Below are 7,500 nucleotides of genomic sequence, written 5' to 3'. Positions count from 1 at the left end.
ATATAAATATATATATATATATATATATATATATATATATATATATATGTATATATATATATGTATATATATATATATATATATATATATATATATGTATATATATATATATATATATATATATATATATATGTATGTATATATATATATATATATATATATATATATATATATATATATATATATATATATATATATATATATATATATATATATATATATGTATATTTATATGTCATAATTCGTGTATGTAGATGTCTTATATATCAAGGTAAATGAACTCAATATTCATTAGTATTCCACAAAAACCTATGTGTGTGCATGTTTTGCAATGGCTGCATTTTGATAACGTAAGCAGTAGTTAGTGGCCGATGAGCACTGTAGTTGATATGTCCCTCACCTGAGAGGGTAGATTGTGTAATGTGTACTTATGAACAAATCTTTTATAATAGATGAAGAAAACCCATTTGCCGACGTTTCATCACCATTTTGCACGGGTCATATTGGTGTCAGGTGTAAAAAATATGTCTGTGTATCCTGTGAGTGAAGTTACTCTTTGAACCGGTGAAATAAAAGTTCAATATGCCAAAATACACAAGGACTAACATAGCAGACGCTGCTGCGGCAGGAGATGAGAATAAAGGAGCGGTGGGATACAGCGTTCCCGAAGAAAAATATAGACAGGAAGTTAGAACGTAGGAATTGGAAAATAAGTTAGAACAATTGGAAGAGTTAATTAACAGATTGGTGGTGGAACGAGAACAGGAGCGGAGTGCAACCACAGCATATCCGACGTGCATAAACGAAGTTCAAACGCTCACAAGTGGAAGTACACATGCACAGCTGAGTGAAGATAAGCAAATTATAGTTCGAAAGTTGCCAGAACTCAGTGCAAAAGTTAGTCCTTTCGATGATCAACGGCCTAAAAAAGGTTTTCAATCAATTGAAGTGTTTTTGAGAGACTTTGAAGTAGCCACATAAGGGTGGTCAGAAAAAGAAAAAGCTATTCAAATAATTAGATTGCTGAAAGATGCTCCGGCAATGGAAGTAATGTGTTGGCCACAAGAAAGTTTCAGAAGTTATACTGAAATAAAACAACGTTTCATTGAGAAGTATGCCTTGCCTGATGGGAGAAAGGGAGACCTAAAAGAAAATTACAAACCCAAAATACAGGAAGGTAAATCTTTTCTTAGTTTTGCAACGTGCATTTTTCGGGATTGCAATTCGTTTGCTACCCGGAGTGCCAATCTCCTAGAAGGTGATAAAAAGGCAATTTCCCGTAAACATATTCGCAGATTAGTAAACCCGTATTCATATGGTTATTTGTTCGATGACAATCGCTCGTTAGCAGACGTAGTGATTGCAATAAAAAACATTTCAGACAGTTTGCCAGAAGAAAAAAGGACTGGGAATAACGGGACCGATTCTGAGAAGTTGGCAGCCATGACAGGAAGTCGACCCACGAAAAGAGGTAAGGGGGAATACAGCCCGCAAATTAGCAGAATCTTCAGATGTTGGCACTGTGGGGGAGAGGGGCACCAACGAGTGGAATGCCGCACCCAAGGATTGCCCCTTAACTTACACTTGTTAGGCCTACGGTCATTTTTCTCGAGAGTTCCCAGCAAAAATCGCTCAGGGCGAGCGGGCTGGGGAGCACACCTCCCCCAGCCCAACGTCCAAGGAAAAGGGAACACAGGAAGTGGGAGATGTGGGAGTTCGATGTCCCTCCTCCCCCCCCCCCCCCCCGCCACCCCTGCATGACATCACAAGCAGTGATGACAGACGAAACAGAGCAGGTACTGGGACCTCCATCGGTACCCCCGACCTCAGCCCCGCAGCATTGGACAGTGGACCAGGGGGCAGCGACACGGCAGCAGAGATCGTCGGCCCATGCCCCATATCTCATAATGGACAGCTGGGAATGTTAGCACTTAGGATCGACTGGCAAGATAATTCCATCCGAGCGCTGATTGACACGTGAGCCAGTGTTTTATTGATTGAAAAAAAAAAATTCTCCTCAAATCCTCTATAGCCAGTGGCATCCATTGTTCTTGACACGCCAGGATGAAATAAACTACATATAAACCATACAACAATCGTCACTTCAAGGTGGGGTCTGTGAAGTTCACACATGAGTTTTTTGTCTTGCTCACCTTGGGAATTCAAGGAATCGAGGCTATACTTGTATTAGACTTTATATCTAATAAGCAAATTTGCATTTTTGGGGAATAAATACAATGACTGTAAAATCAGGAGGATACATTTTGCCGATAGAAAGTCATGAGGCAGTAAGTGCGTGTGTTAGCTCAGAGAGATATTTAAGTAAGGTATCAGGTATACCTGAGAGAGGTGAAGTGCTGTCCCCCCAGACCCTTAGGAGCATATCTGTGACCCCGTGTCGCCCTCTTTCGGAAGGAACCATGGTAGTTGTTAAACCCCATGACAATTGGGCTCATATGATATTAGAGGGCTTGACAGAAATTAAAGAGAACAAAACTGATATAACGATAGTTAACTTGTCTAATAAGAGTTATTTTAGGAAGTGATTCTGTGTGCGAGTTAGAGTTATGTAAAATTGCTTATAATGGGATGTTGGGAGCCATAACTCCAGCCCGCACTGACGAACGCACTCAAAATTTGATCATGCAAGCGTGAAAATTATGTCCCTCAGAATATCAGCCTGTAGTTAGTGACATGGTCAATAATTATTCTGATGTAATTGCAGTTGTAGATGAGCAACCCGGGACGACTGATTGATTTCCCTTTAGCATTGAAACTGGCCAGGCGGAGCAGATCAGGTCAAGGCCTTATAACAGTGGTATTCACTATTTTTTCCAAGAGAGCCAAAACTTCAGATCATACTCAGTGTATGAGCCACATAAGCCATACACCACAAGGATACATAATATATATATATATATATATATATATATATATATATATATATATATATATATATATATATATATATATGTGTGTGTGTGTGTGTGTGTGTGTGTATATAAATATATATATATATATATATATATATATATATATATATATATATATATGCCAGTATGCATATATATATATATATATATATATATATATATATATATATATATATATATACAAATATATATATATATATATATATATATATATATATATATATATATATATATATATATATATAATCAACTCAGGATCCTCCAGTTCTGGTTCAACTATTTCTTTGCTGGCAGTGGCCACACGATTAGTAAGCAGGAGACTTACGAAATGTTCAAGCGCTCAACCTGGAGATGACCATCTCACCTGATTATGTATCACTAAATCTCAATATTCTGTCTCATATTCAGCCAGCAGCTCATTAAACTGACGATAATTAAATGCCCTTGTAATAATAGTATTTACTGGCCGAGAAACCATATGTATTACAGTCTTTAGGTTTCGCCACTAGTGCTTCCTGGTGAATTATACAATGAAATGTAGCAAAATTTTGAATTTCTTCTTCTCCATCATTAATCCAGTAATACTCCTCTCTTTGCCTATCATGTTTTGGGCACAGTCATTGCACGTACAAATTTTCTTACACCATCTCTGGTTATTGTTAGAAAAAAAACTGTAATAGTGATATAAGTCTTCTTTTGGGAATCGTCCCCAAAGACAAAAGTGTGCAACATCCTAAGTATCTGTGCTTTCGTCCAATGCAATGCTGATAGATCGCAATTAACTGACGACGAATGTCATTGACAATTTCTTCTGTCCTCAGTATTGTTACATTTTACAGTTGTAAGCATTTGATTTGTTTGGAAATTGTATCTTCATTACTGAAACCCAAATACATTTTTTCTGTTCATGCCAAGAAAATATTCTTGAACAATCTCTGCATCTGTAAAAGGTTTCTTATGTTGGACAATAACCATGCAATCTCATATGTTGCCTCTTAATTTCGCTGCAACAGTGGACGTCTTTTGGATTCGTCTTTGTTGTCCTGCAATCTGACCGGACAACTCACTTCTCCCTTTTTCTCATATTGCTCTTCAACCAGACATATCCCACATATGTCTGGTTGAAGATTCCATGATTGGTACGAAAATGTTCCAAATCACCACTTTTAAAACCCAAATATAATTTCTGGCAAATTAAACAAGGTTAATTAGTTCCCTAAGATAAAAATAAAAATTCTACTGTCCTTGTATTGGTAAATTTCCTCTGTTCATCCTGTACTGGTGTTTTCCGTCTTTTTTTACCCTCTCCTGTACTATTGGAGGCCAGTTCGCTTCCACCAATAGCACATGATTCACTTGTTGAACGTAGTTCTGTAGTTCCTTACTGTGCTTACGTATTATTTGTCCATTTATACCTGAATATATTCACTGCCTGAATTCCTGAGGTATAATAAGCATAGAATCTCTTCCTTTTAGCAATATGATGAATGATACGAAAAATGATGAAATTTATGTATATTACTTTGGACTTTTTCTCTAATCACTGATGATTTTTTTTCCCATTTCTCTTTCTCTCGTACGAGCCGCCAATCAGGTTGTTGCGATCCGCCAATGGCTCGCGAGCCGCGCATTGAAGACGGAATTTAATAAATTAAGGGAACAAGGGATAATCGAGGAGAGCGAATCCCACTGGGTTTCTCCAATTGTAGCTGTTAGGTAAAAGGACGGCTTGGTAAGATTGTGTGTTAATTATAGGAAATTGACTGCAATCAATAAGGATAATGCATTCCCTTTGCCCTCAATCGAAGAATTACTTGTGAAAGTACGGGATAGCAAATATTTTACAACTGTTGATTTAAAACCTGGATACTATCAAATGACCATTTAGGAAGACAGTGAATGTAAAACGGCATTTATAGCTAACGATCAATTATTTCCGTTTAATTTTCTTCCTTTCGGTGTTAAAAATGCTCCAATTCATTTTTCTACAGTAATGACGGCAGTGTTATCGCTCTTAATTGGCCATAATGTTCTTTTCTATTTAGATGATATCATAATTACAGGGAAAACGGCTGAAGAACATAATAATAATATCCGTAAAGTTTTAGAAGCCTTGCGACGTAATGGTATGAAAATAAATTTGTCAAAGTGCAAATTTTTCTGTAAACAGGTCGAAGTTTTAGGTCACTTAATAACCGCAGAAGGTATCCAACCCTGCCCTAGTAAAGTAGCAGCTATTAAAGATTTCCCTTGGCCACGTAACTTTAAGGAAGTAGCTGGTTTCCTTGGGCTCGCTGGGTATTCATAAGAGGTTTTGAAGAGATAGCGAGACCCTTAGATGCTTTGAAAAAACAAAAAGTATTAAATTGGGGAGAGGAAGAAGATAGAGCCTTTAGCCATTTGAAAGCTGCCTTAACTAGCAATGAATTACTCGCATATCCTAGATTTGATCGCCCGTTTTTAGTGATAACAGATGCGAGTAGCGTAGCTAATGGTGGCGTAGTAACTCAATTAGATGATAAAGGCAGAGAGAGACCCATTTGTTTTGCTTCCTGGGCGTTAAAAGGGGGCTGAAAAGAATTATAGTACATTCGATCGAGAGGATTTGGCTATTCTTGGGGTTCTAGAGAGGCATCGGTTCCTTTTAATAGGTCAGTCGATTGAGTTGCAAAGCGATCATCGCCCCTTATGTGATTTGTATTATGAAAGTTATTTGACCTCTCGTCAAGCGAGATGAACTGAGAGATTGTTAGAATTTAATATAAAGGGTTTTCACCACATAGAAGGTAAGACTAACATGGTAGGTGATGCTCTCTCTAGAAGTGCTAATAGGAGCAACAACCAGGGCACAAAAGACGTACTAAGAACGTAACCAAAATAGTGAAGACCCCCATAATAATAGAGAAAATAGAGAACGGGATATCAGTTCTCGCGATGCACATGCAGTAGATAGGGGGGGGGGGAGAGAGAGAGAAAAAATTGATTCAGGAGAGAGAGAGAGAGAGAGAGAGAGAGAGAGAGAGAGAGAGAGAGAGAGAGAGAGAGAGAGAGAATCGACTCAGGAGAGAGAGAGAGAGAAAATCGACTCAGGAGAGAGAGAGAGAGAGAGAGAGAGAGAGAGAGAGAGAGAGAGAGAGAGAGAGAGAGAGAGAGAGAGAGTCAACTCAGTAGAGAGAAAGAAGGATGAAAATATGTGGATGACCGAGGACATGACCAGAAGTGTCCAGAATAAATGCTCTGATGATGAAGGTTTGATTGACTTGGGAGGTTGGGACATAAAAGAAGTCCGAGAGGGACAGAAAAAAGAGTAAAGGATGGAAAGAGTGCGACCAGTGATCAAATGGGAATTGGAGAGTTATCCGTCATTTCTGAATGTGCCTCGTGATAAATCTTTTATTGAAAATGATGTCTTATATTGTGCTTACGAGAAGAGGGGAGAGGAGTTTTGTGCACGGGTAGTTCTTCCTCCCTCTTTAATTAAACGAGCCATCCACATTGTACATGCAAGTTCGTATACAGGGCATTTAGGGATTGATAGAACATTAAGGAGAGCACGTGAATCCTTCTTTTGGTTAGGAAGGAAAAAGTCTATAGAGAATTATATAAAAGTTTGTCATGCTTGTAACTGTTTCCAAAAATATAAAAAAACACTGTACCAGAAGCCAGAAAGTAGCTGATTGTTCCCATTATTTAGTGCATATGGATGCAGTAGGACCATTTCCTACTGGGTTAACACAACATAATTATATAAGTGTATTTGTGAATGCATTCACTCGGTACACTCATACTTACGCAATGTTGGATAAATCTGCAAATTCATTAACCCAGGCGCTGTGCTCTTTCATTACTAGGTTTAGTTGCCCCAAAATTTTTATAAGTGATAATGGTCTTGAGTTTATAAACAAGGTGGTGAAATCGGTCACGGACTTGATTAAAATTGAACACTTTTAAGTAACCGCATATAGGCCTTCAGCAATTGGCTTAGTAGAGTCACATACTAGGGAAGTAGTGCAAATTTTGCGTTACTTAGTGGCTGATGACCCCATTCATTGGCATGCCATGCTTCCTACAGCTGAGATAGCTTTGAACATTGCATATAATGCTTCGCTCAGGGACACACCTTTCTTTTTAGTTTATGGACAGGATCCTGTGTTACCATATACGGTTCTCATTAATTCGCAACAACTGACAAATTATTCAACTGAGCAATACCGTGTATATTTATTAAATTCATTGAGGAGAGTAATGAACACCACTGAAAGCTTTTTGAAAAGACTAATGAAAATCACAGCTCAAAGTATGTTGGTCGGTTCAAAAACCGCACCGGTAAAAGTATTTGTGAGCGATCGTGTGTATTTGAAATGATTACAACATAGGAAACATAAACTAGAGCCAGCGTATTTGGGTCCTCACCAAGTAAAGTTGTGATAAAAATAATTGTTAACGGCGCAGTATCTGAACATCATCAGGCACACATACATATGGTACTTGAAGAGGTAGTTTTCAAAAGTGTTCCTCCTTACCCCTGCATACATGACATCCCTCGAGCCGCTGAGTAGAAATATTT

The sequence above is a fragment of the Palaemon carinicauda genome, chromosome 36 (assembly GCF_036898095.1).
Source record: "Palaemon carinicauda isolate YSFRI2023 chromosome 36, ASM3689809v2, whole genome shotgun sequence".
In the NCBI taxonomy this organism is placed as follows: domain Eukaryota; kingdom Metazoa; phylum Arthropoda; class Malacostraca; order Decapoda; family Palaemonidae; genus Palaemon; species Palaemon carinicauda.
This window is presented reverse-complemented; position numbering follows the sequence as displayed.